General features: G+C 51.2%; 1 long non-coding RNA gene across 1 annotated transcript in view; it reads right to left on the bottom strand.

Annotated features, from left to right (window-relative positions):
* Positions 1-2,034: 2,034 nt before the first annotated feature.
* The window catches only part of LOC132682115 (uncharacterized), a 48,545-nt gene continuing 38,991 nt past the window's right edge, over positions 2,035-11,588 (bottom strand). The window contains exon 4 of the long non-coding RNA XR_009611477.2: positions 2,035-2,159. This is a non-coding gene — a long non-coding RNA (uncharacterized LOC132682115). The remainder of the gene's footprint in view (positions 2,160-11,588) is intronic.

The raw sequence follows: 11,588 nt of genomic DNA, 5'->3' as shown, positions 1-11,588 counted from the left end.
CTGGAAGCCCCGCCTTGTGGTGGAGGGAAGTTGTCTCGTTCCTTCTCCACGCCACAGATCTGATCCCTAGGGGGCCATCTCACACCCTCGTGGGGCCCCTGGTGGGCCCGCGCAGGCTGCTGTCCATTTGTGAGTCTCCGGGCTCCTCCCAGCGCCGCCTCCCTTGTTGTTTATGGCTCTCCACTTAAATGCCACCTCCCCGCGGGCACTTCCGCTGCGACTCCAGGGGCTTACACCTCCCACTGTCAACAACCAGTGCTCTCTGCACGGCACCCTGTGGGTTTCCTCTGCGGTGCTTATCACAACCTGCTGTGTTGAGTAGGTTTCAATGTGGGTCGCTCTCTCCCCACTGGGGCAGGGACCGCGTCTGGTGCAGTGCCCGCCGTGGAGTTAGGTGCTCCCGTGTTTGTCTGAAGGGATGGAGAGACGGCAGCCCAAGGGCTGGGAGGCAGGGTGGTGGGAAAGGCCCCCCAAGACCCCCCCACTCTGCCAGCCCCGGGTGTTTCCGGCCTCTCTACTAGAAGTAATAATAGCGGCACAATTTACCATGGGTTGTTAAGGAAATCAGACGGGTCCAAAGTGCTCTGCAGATGCAAAGTGTTATCAAGTGCTGTTTCATTTCCATTTGCTCGGTTCCATTTACTGTAAATGCATCTGCTTTCCCGGATCCCTTTATTAGGGGAGACGAGGCGTGAGGTGGGGGAGGGCCCACCGTCACCCAGGGCCATACAGGGATGGCGAACGTCAGACATAGGGGGGCCCTCGGAGATCCCCCATCCAGGGCTCTCCAAGCCTGTCGGCATGAGCAATTTGCAGCCGCGGGCGCAGGCCTCACCCCAGAGGTTCTGATTTAATTGGCCTGCAAGGAGGTGCAGGCACAGGCGTGAAACAGCTCTCCAGGTGATTCTAATGTGCACCCACGGCACACAGCCCTGACGGGAACCACCCTGTGCTTACAGACGGGTAAGCAGCGACAAGGAGGATGACAGTGGAAACATTTCCCAGGGCACCTGCCTCCCAGCCCGTCCCCCTCTCACCGTGCCGGGGAAGGGAGCCGCCACAGACACCCCAGTGCGATTTGTTCCACACAGGACTCATCTGAGAGGCCGGTCCCTTGCATTTAGGTTAAGAACGGTGTCCCCACCACGTCTAGCCCAAGGTCGGAGAGCAGCTCTGGGCAGAGCCCCCCAGGGTGGGGCAGGTGGTCCGGACCTGGAACTTCCTTGGTGGTCCGGACCTGGAACTTCCTTGGGACGGAGCCCCCTCCCGGCCCCTGGGAATGTTGCCAAAGCTCCCGAGCGCCCCCGCCCGTTGCCGCTGTTTCCTGCTTCCAGGAAGGGCATCCTGAGGTTGATGTAAGCCGGGCAAAGGCCGCGTGTGAGATTTCACACCGGGCGGACCATCCACGTGGGCTGCGTCAGGCTGAGAAATCTGGCCAGGTGATAGGTAGAGGCCGGAAACACACACTGAGATTGAGGAGAAACCAGAGCTCTTGGCAAAGAGCAACTTGGTTTACATTTGAGGGGCACAGGAGACCTGTGTTGTTCCAGGTGGAGCATAGCTCGTGGATAGACAAAGGGCAAGGGATCCTCTGGTGCTCAAGTCAGTGTCCGGTGTTATCTCAGCCTGTGGCAGGGTTCTGAAAGGTCCTGATTCTGCAGACACTTATTAGAAGCTCTGGAGAGTCAAAGGAGGAACAGGCCACTTCTATTTGTTGAAATACCTACTACACAAACAATTTAGAAACTCCGAAACGTATGGACAAATCAGGGTGCGTTTTATATGTTTATATTTAACAAAGAAGTGCCTCTAACCGAACCCCAAGTGTGCAATGCAAAATAATTGTACTGCTTACAAGATAATAATAGGGTTTATAAAAGTTTGGAATCATAAGACACGTTAGGGGTGTGGTCTGAAAACAGGCAGCAAGTTTAAAGTCCAGTAGTCAGAATTTTTGTTTTGTGGGTGTAGCTGCATGGCTGGCTGTCTTAGTCAGTGCGGGCTGCTGTAACGACAGAGCACAGACCAAGCGGCTTAAGCAACAGACATTTATTTCTTACAGTTTTGAAGGCTACAAATCTCAGATCAAGGTGCTGACTGACTTGGTTCCTGGTGAAAGCCCTCTTCCTGGGTTACAGATGGGAGCCATTTTGCTCTGTCTTCACACAGGAGAGAGAGAAAGAGAGAGATCTGGTGTCTCTTCTTATGAGGACGCTATTCCTATCACGGGGGCCCCGCCCTCATGACCTAGTCACCTTCCAAAGGCCCTACCTTCAACAATGGGGACTAGGGCTTCAACATACGAATTTGGGGGGGGGGGGGGACGCAATTCAATCCGTAGCATAGCATTTGGGAATCCCATCAACTGTCTTTATTTGAGACCCTTTGTGAATGTGAAACTTGAGTCAAAGTGCCCCCTGCCCCTCCTCTCCAGAGCCTGCCCAGCTTACTTATGTTTCACAAGAATGGAGGACAGAAAGTAGGAAAGGAGAAAGGGAGCTGGGGTGTGAGGGGGTCTGGACACTGGTGATCACATAGATGTTGATACTTCTGTCCCATAGAACACTGGGCCACCAGTAGAAGTGAAATTGAAGAGAAATATTCAATGACCCGAGGGAAGATACAGTCCGTGAAATACTGTTAAGTAAAAAAGCAAGCTTCCAAACTATATGCACGGTGTGGGCTGTGGGAGGCTTACATGCCAGAGCTTGGAAATGGAGGCTGATAGTGTAGCCATCATGAAATGATGTGAGACTTCTAGTTTCTTTGTCGTGCTTTTCCCAAATTTCTGGTTTCCATAAAGAATATTATGGAATACTCATGAATATTGCTTTTGTAATCAGACAAAACATATATATGTTGTTGGAAAATACTAATATGAAAGAAAGGAAGAAGGAAGAAGGAAGGAAGGAAGAGGGAAGAGAGGGAGGAAGGAAGGGAGGGAAGGAGCCCATCCCTCCTTTTGTGCTTCGTCGATTGACTGTCCCTCTGTCCAGGGGCTACAAGAAGGAGGAGACAGGAAAGGACAGAGATTCCAGCTTGGGGGACAGAGGGTACATATAGTCCTCAGGATTGTCCTGTCCCTCGTTCCCTCCCCCTAGTGAGGGGAGGCACAGACTTGGTCTGTGTTGCTAGGTGGTACCAGTCACAGCCCCGTTCAGGCAGGCAGGATCCTGGAACCCACAGACTCAGCCTGCAGCCTGCCAGAGACCTGCTGTGTGCCGAGGGCTGCTCGGTTGCACATCCCAGAGGGCTGTTCAGGCTTTGATTCCGTGGTCGAGTACCTAAAACCTCAGTTATTAGTTATGGAGCATTGCTTAGAAGTTTAGCACAGGGCATAATTTTGGTTAATTAGTCGGTACAAACACATACACTGTTTATCAACACAAATAAATTGCATAATGGGTTTGTTTGATTGCCACATGCACTCTCTTTGGTTTTTAGGATAACCAAAAGCTGCACATGGATGTGGCTATACTACACCCACAGACACACACACACACACACAGATAGACAGACAGACACACACACACACACACAGCTCTCCTCTCTTATGGGGCCAGGTGCCTGACTTTTGCTGCTCTCACCCTCCTCTCTCCCCTCCCCCTCCCTCCATCTACCTCACCATGTCCCTGAGGAGCAGAGGCAGCCAGGAACTGACACAGGCCAGGGCCACATGGTCTCTCTCACCATGGTCTTGCCAGCACCTAACGCATTGGGTGCTTGGTGCATGTTTTCTGGGTGAACGAATGACGACATGAACGCATTCTCAGCACTTCTGGCTCACTCTTGGCCTCTGGGGGCCTGGCCTTGGGCGGGTTACCCTCCTGGCATCACCAACCTTCCCCCAGGGCTGGTGAAGAGGTCTGTGTCTGTGTGCCCTCACCCCCTGGATGGTGCTCTTGCCTAGTGGGTACCAACTCTGGAACGCCTGAGCATCATTTGGGGAGCTTCTTTGGACACCGAGCCTGAAGCCCTGGAACCCACCCTGCGATCAGGCACATCTGTGGCAAGTGGCCTTTCTGGGAGGCGGCATTTTACGGTGGCCCTTCCTTTGACAGCCGTCAGGAAGAAAACTGACCGAACTCTTCGTTCCCAGCGCTCAACGGCTCCGGATCGGACTCAATGACTACGTACGGAGACTCCGGTTCTGGGTCCGGAGTACAGAGGAAGGGGAGGAGCAGCTGGGGTTCTCTGGAGGACACGGCCAGCTTGGGTTTTAGATCCAAATCCATCCGGGTTTCACCTTGCCTCTTCTTTCCGAGTGGCAGGGAGGTGTGGGCAGACTCCCCAGAGCCTGCCAAGCACAGGGGTGGGCAGGAGTCTCAGAAGGAGGCGGCCTTGGGGGTTTGCACATGGGGCGGAGGCTGAGGCCGCTGAGGGAGGATGGGATGGGTCTCAGGGCCTCCTCTCCCGGTCCCTGGCTGCCCTCCTCCAACCGTGTCCCGCCCACGCCATCCCCAGGCCGAGTGGCCCCTCGCAGGGTGGCCTCTGTCCCCACACCTCTTTCCTCCCAGATGCTGTGTGGGCACAGCACTGAGGCCCGGCTGCCCAGGGGTGCCAGGGGGCCGCGTAGGGCCCACTGTGACTGTGGGAGGGGCTAACCTCGCATTCACCCTTTCTCCCTCGGTGGCCCATAGGGACACGCTTTATTGTGTTCTGCTGTGGAGCAGTGGCCGGCATGGGACACGTGGCCAATGTCTGCTCCCCACCTACCCGCTCCCCATTTCTGCCCTCGCTCTCACTGCCCTGGGGGGCGGGAGAGAGGGAAGGCTCGGTGACATCCTGTGGGAGACAGGAAAAGCAGGTGGAGGCAGATCGTGGAGGCCTCGAACCCCTATCTACCTCACCACTGCTGTCACCATTGAATGAGTCAATAAATTGCCTAAACTGATGCCTGGAACTCGGTAGAATTCGTAACTGTTGGTTCGTATTCCTTCATGATGCGTCTACAATTTCCCTGCAGCGCCTTTCCTTTGCCCCCCCCCCCTCATCTTTTAAAATTCCTCACACACCTAGCACTTGACCCCTACTGAATTCCTCATTTGTCACAGCAGTCAGGTCTGGTCTTGGTCTTTGTCTGTCAAAAAAAAAAAAAAAAAAGGGAAAAAGTAGCAACGGTCAACCCTGATCTTGTGCCAGAACCTCCTTGGCAATCCAATCCTGTCGTCGTCTCTGGCCGTCTGTCTCCCTGGCCGTCTGTCCCCTGGGAGGCCACTTCCCAGGCTAGGAAAGTGAAGGCAACACTCTCACACATCTCTATTTTGGACCACATGAAGGGCTCCCTTTTTTGCACAATACCTCCTATTTTCGAATCTGTTACTGTTTGCAAATAAAGTGTCCCAGAACCCCGGGGTGCATGTGGGCAATTTAACAAACGGATCAGAAGCTAATGCTTTTTAAATTTGCAGCTCAATTCCAGAATGTCTTAACTGCAAGAAAATAATTTGAATATTCTCCCTTACATCCCTTCCTCATCATCAGACCATTAAAATAGAATTTGCCTGGATGCAGTTCCTCTATTTATTCTTTTTATATTACTATTAACAAAAAGATGCTTTATCAGCCAACTAAATGGGGCCAACAAAATTAGAGTGAAATGCTTATTTTGTTTAAGCATTAAGACAAATGCATTTCATTGGCACCGGTCTTCATGGCACTGGTTACAAATAATCCCTTGTTGAAAGAACAATTAGGGGCGCCTGGGTGGCTCAGTCGGTTAAGTGTTCGACTTCGGCTCGGGTCATGATCTCACGGTTTGTGAGTTGGGAGCTCCAGGTCAGGCTCTGTACTGACAGCTCAGAGCCTGGAACCTGCTTGGGATTCTGTGTCTCCCTCTCTCTCTGTTCCTCCCCCCGCTTGTGCTCTGTCTCTGTCTCTCAAAAATAAATAAACGTTGAAAAAACATTTTTTTAGTAAAAAAAAATAAAAAGGAAGCACAATTTCTGGTATGTGGTTGTTGCTCAATAGTACCTCGACCTTTCTGCAAACCTCCAAGCCGTGACTATACATGTTTAGCTCCGTCCATTCATACACGTACTCACACAGGCACACACGGGAAATTTGGACACACAGATTTGGGCAGGTTCCTCTCATCCCAGTTCCCGTTCACCTTTAGTCCAGAGGCGTGGATTGTTCTTGCTTTACTCTCCGCGTGGACCAGAGCTGGGTTATTTGTGTGAAGGTGCTGTCCTCTGGTGGAAGTTAGAAGACTTGCATGTTTAGCCAAATGAGAGAAATGGCAGTCACCACCGTAAGAGCCCAGTAAATATTAGCGGATCACGTTGTGGTTGTGTTTATTTGATGACTGACGGAGGAAGGGGAAGGGGAAAGTCGAAGAAGACAGAGAAAGAGCAGCCACAGGAAAACCCCCAGAAGAGCCTGGGACAGGGATGAGCACAGAGTGACCTCCAGGAAATATTTGCTGCTAGATTAAGAAGCTAAGCCTGGGGCTGGGGGGTGGGCACCTAGGTGGCTCAGTCAGTTAAACTTCTGACTTCTGCCCAGGTCATGATCTCATGGTTCGTGGGTTTGAGCCCCGCGTCTGGCTCTGTGCTGACAGCTCAGAACCTGGAACCTGCTTCGGATTCTGTGTCTCCCTCTCTTTCTGCCCCTCCCTGTCTCACACTCTGTCTCTCTCTCTCAAAAATAAATAAACATTAAGATAATAATAACAAATAAATAAATAAAAAGCTAAGCCTGGGGGCTGTAGATTCTGATTCATAGACGGGGGTGGGCTTTGATGGCAGCAACCCAGGTGACCTAATCCTGCACAAGCACTGAGAATTCTGCCGCGTTTCTTTGAAATTTGTCAATATTCACTTCCAGTAGTTGCTTAATCCACCTGCCATGGCTGCAGAGGTGTGAGGCTTCTCTCCATCAGCTCTTTGGGCTACGGCATAGAAGTAGCTGGCCATTTTCCCCTCGAAAGGAAGGAAAGCCTTTAGAGAGAAAATATGCATTCTTGAACAGTGCGATCTCTGCCCCGGAAACCGCAATTCACATGGGCATCAATATGCAGGGTACAGGAGCAGTTTCCCCCAGATTCCAAGAAGGAGGAAATAACATGCTTTGCCGGAAGGGGCAAGCCAGGGGGCTGAGAATTTAGTCAGAAGATAATGCAATCATAGGTCAGGATGGACAGGTCTCTGGCACGTTTGCCCATCTGCTTGCAAACCTTGGGAGATTGACTGCTTCTGGCTGCACCTGTTCCTAATTTACTTGTCACAAATAAGAGTGGTGCCTCTGCCCAGGACAGAGGCTGTCACTGCGTGGAGAGACGAGGCAGGGTGCTGGCAGGTCCTCTGACGGAGTCTGAAACAATTCTTCAGGCCCCCTTTTCAGCTCAGCCTGGAGGAGGAGAAGAATAGCAAATCTCACAGAGAGGGTTTTCCTCCAGGGTCATCGTAACATGTTTCTTTGGGGGTATGACCAAAAAAAAAATTTCTTATTTAACTCTTAGGAAAAATAAAGGATGACTGTACATGTTATGGGTATAGAGATTTAATATAGGAATTAGGGCTTACCTGAAGTGAGAAGAGCTGAGGGGGTGAAAGCAGCTGGAAGGTCACGGAGAGACCAGCGGGGGAAGGTCAGCGGGGAGAACAGCCTCAAACACCAAGGTGGGTGCTTCTCTAAAGTTTGGGGAGAAACTGCTACATTTCTTAAGAATCCCTGGGAGGTCTGCCAAATCTGGTGCTTGCCAGGAAGCCCGAGAACCTTGTGTCTGGTCTGACCCCTGTGACCTCCTGAGGATAAATGCCTCTCTTTATTTCCACCTTCTAAAGCTCAGGCAAGTTCCTCTCCTTGAAAGAGTAAGCTCCAAAGTTACAAGGAAGGGATTGCGGGAAAGGAAGGTCCACTAAGAAGTGGATGGTAGTACAGCAAAGTTGACCACTGACGACACAACACAAGCCCCAAGCCCCTACGTTCTTATGTTGACTTCCTCATCATGTGAGACAAGTTATTAATTAATTAACTCAATAAACCTTAAGTACTTTCTGGGTGCCAGGCACCGGGCTAGGTGATGGAGGCAGATTAACTCTGTAGAATTGAGTCCCGCCCTGCACCAGCTCACATCGCACTAAGAGGGAAGACTGAAGCTACAAACAAAGCATTAGAACGCACAGAAGTTATTAAGGCTGTTCACAAATAGTCCGGCTGTCGCCCAGGCACGTGCTAGGATTGCCTTTCCCCACTTGCTTGGGAGCTGGGAGAGGGCACGTGACTTGCTTTTGTCAACGGAGTGTGGGAGGAAGAGAATGTGTCACTTGCACTGGAAGGTCTAGGAGTAACACACCCTCCACCATGCCATCTTCCACCTGCCATGGTAAACTCTTCTGGATGGAGTTTCTGTCAGCCTGAGGCTCCTGAGAAACTAAGAACAGAGCCCCCAGCCAACCTCAAAGGACGTGGAACGTGACGAAGAGGCAAGTCTGCGTAACAAGCCAATAAGAGTTTGGGGGGTTATTTATGACCACAGCAAAACTCGCCCATGCTACCGACACATAACACAGAGTGAGCGTGATATATTGTGAGGGTGGCTGGGGTAGACGGAGGCATGGTTGCTTCTAGATCAATACGCTGATTGATCATTCGCCACATGTGGCTTTGATTTGGCTCGCTCTCTGAGAAGACCCAGAAGAGCCGATTGCTGAAGGAGGTAGAGCAGTGAACAAGACAGGTTCGGAACAACCCTCCTCTCTCCCGCTGTCCTCAGCCGCACGGCCCCCTCCCGCTGCTCTGACTTTCGATGACAGCGAATTGATCCATACAAGACTGGTGAGGATCCAATGAGAAAGAGAGTGCTTTAAAAGATTATTTTAAAATAAGGATCAGGAACAAGAGCAGAAGTGAAAAAAAGAAGTGATAAGAATAGACACCCGCAGGGTCCCAAGGATGTACATTCAAGCAAGATTCGGGGAGCTTAGCGTATCAGTAAAGCCCATTTATAGTGGGTGCAAATTAACTAAAGCACAAAACGCAGAACTGGCACTTTATGACAAGATGATAACAGTTAAGACATTTTTTTTTTTAAGTTTGTAAGTGCTTTCATTTTCTGATCATATATTCTGGCCACACATATATGTATATTTCTGATATATGTGTATTCTTCATATAAATATATAAGAATGAGACCTATTCCTTGCTTTTAAAGTTTAATTTGAGAGAGAGGGAGAGGGTGCGCATGCAGGGGAGGGGCAGAGAGAGAAAGAGAGAGAGAATCCAAAAGAGGCTCTGCACTGTCTGCCCAGAGCCTGATGTGGGGCTCGATCTCATGAACCTGAGCCGAAATCAAGAATCAGACGCTTTACCGACTTGAGCCACCCAGGTGTCCTGAGGCCTATTCCTATAGTGGCCTTTGACACTTGATTTTGGATAAGGTAAACTATTTTGCCATTAATCTTAGCTGAATGTGCTTAGAAAGATAAACTGATTGGGGTATATAGTACACCTCAAGTCAAGCATAAATAATTCAGAGATTATCCTTAAAAAGGAAGATAGGAGATCATCCTTAAATAGGCTGCCCTCCAGTGAGGTCCTCACCCCTCCCCGGCTGGCCACCACAACTCCCTAACAGACAGTGGCAGGAGACTGCCCTGGTAGCCCCAGTGAGCCTGTCTTCTAGTACTCACATCCTTGGGTCGTCCCCTTCCACCGCTGCCCCCTCCTCTGAGCTAGTCCTGTGATCTGGCTTCTTCACAGAAGGTGGCGGAAGAACATGAAGTGCGTTCGCAGCTTAGGCCTTAAGACTGACAGATTCTACCTTCGCACTGTTGGAAGCCCTGAGCAGCCAGGCGAGAATTTTGGCTACCCTGCTGGAAGGTCCCTGTGGAGAAGAGAGGCCCACTGTCCCAGGTCCCCAGCTGACCCCAGCCCCAGCCTACCTTGAGTGCGGGCACAGGGGTGCCACTGACACCCCCACCAAAGCCCCGCTAAATTATAGAACTGTGAGCAAATAAAATGTTGTTTGAAGCCATTGAGTTTTGGGTTGGTTTGTACGTGATAATAGATCAACGAAGCACTAACTTTTCTTAAATCTTATGGGGCTCCAACTTAAGGTTTCTACATGGAATTTTCTCACAATCCCATTTGCCACACCATCTTCTGCTCTAAATTCTTAACCGGTCAGGCTTGTCATGTACAGTTATATGGGTTGTGCACTGCACCAGGGTACCCCACCAAGAGAGCTAATGGGGACTGCTTGCCTGGCCCTCACCTCAAGAGGGCACTTTTTCTAAATTGCATGAATATGTCTTAGTGACTCCCAGAGCTCTGACAAACGGTATTCAGCTGAATCAAATTCAAAGTTGTCGATCTGGCCTCTGAGCCTCCTTTCACTGCCTAATGCCACCTTTGCTCTCCCCTCTAACTTTCCCTCTCACTCTGCTCCTGAATCTTGGCCCAGCCGAGTTAGCCTACCTCCCATCCTGCCTTCCAGTTGGTGGCGGTTCCCAAACTGGGGTTGTGCCTTCTAGGGGCGTCTACAAGTGCAGCCCCCGGCGCTCTGTGCACTCAGGTGCCAGGACAGTTTTGGTCTTGTGAACCTCAGAGGACCTGATGTTTGCTTCCAGGCACATCTTAAGAGATTTCCAAGCCTGTTAAAGCACAAAGTCACGGCGAAAACATACGTTATTCCATTTTCAGACTCCACATGCAGAGAGGGCCAAGCACGGGGGTGAGGGTGGGGAGCTGTGGGGCTGAGTTTCTCTGCTTCCAGAAGGGCGGTGCTTCATTGGACAGAGGTCCAAAGGCACAGGGTCCTGCGTCTGAGCCACGGGAGCCTGTCTCCAGGGGAAATTCTTTTCCTTTCAATTCATAGCACAGCCCGAAGGCGAAATGTTCCGATACGCCGTGCAAGTGGACCAGAGCGACACGGGATACGCGTTGTCAAACTTTGTAATCTTACCCTTCATTAAATATTCAGCGTGGATGATTTGATCTCTTCCTTTTCTCAGCTCCCCCCTCTTCCTCTGCGTTCCCCCCTTCATTCCTCCTCTCTATTCACCTGCCTTCTGGGAAGTGCTGACTCAGGGTCTCTTTCGTGTCAGGGGCACAGCCAAGGGGGTGTCTAGACCCAGGGCGAGCGGACAGACCATCTGCTTTGACTCAGGATCCTGTAGGCAGAGCGGCTGCAGCCTGGTGGGAGGGGAGAAGCAGCTCCCTCGGGATGCGTGCCCCCCGCAAGGACTACCCAGGTAACAGTGCAGTCATGGTCAACATTCCCAACTCTGAAGGTTGCTCACTGGCTTTGTGCTGGAAGGGAAGGAGTGCCTGGCCACGTGCCCTCGACGCAGTGGCTGCTCAGCTTCCCCGGGGAAACACAGCACTGTCCGGGGCAGCGGGCTCAACTAGAGATTTCCATGCCCACCTTTCCTAAGGCGGGCCTCAGCCTGTGACAGCTGCGAATGCTGAAGGTTGAGGGGCCTGGGTGCAGAGTATTTGCCTGCAACGATGGTTTGGCAGCCTTGTGCTGGAAGCCGCAAAAGTAGTACAAGCAGTAATAGTATCTTGATATTATTGTATAAGTTAATTGACGCTTTTGACTGAGCGGATGGGACATGTTAAGTGCTCCCTCTCTATTGCCT

This window comes from Panthera onca, chromosome A1 (genome assembly GCF_046562875.1).
Source record: "Panthera onca isolate mPanOnc1 chromosome A1, mPanOnc1 haplotype 2, whole genome shotgun sequence".
Classification (NCBI taxonomy): domain Eukaryota; kingdom Metazoa; phylum Chordata; class Mammalia; order Carnivora; family Felidae; genus Panthera; species Panthera onca.
Note: the sequence above shows the minus strand (reverse complement) of the source record. Positions and strands in the feature narration are given on the sequence as shown.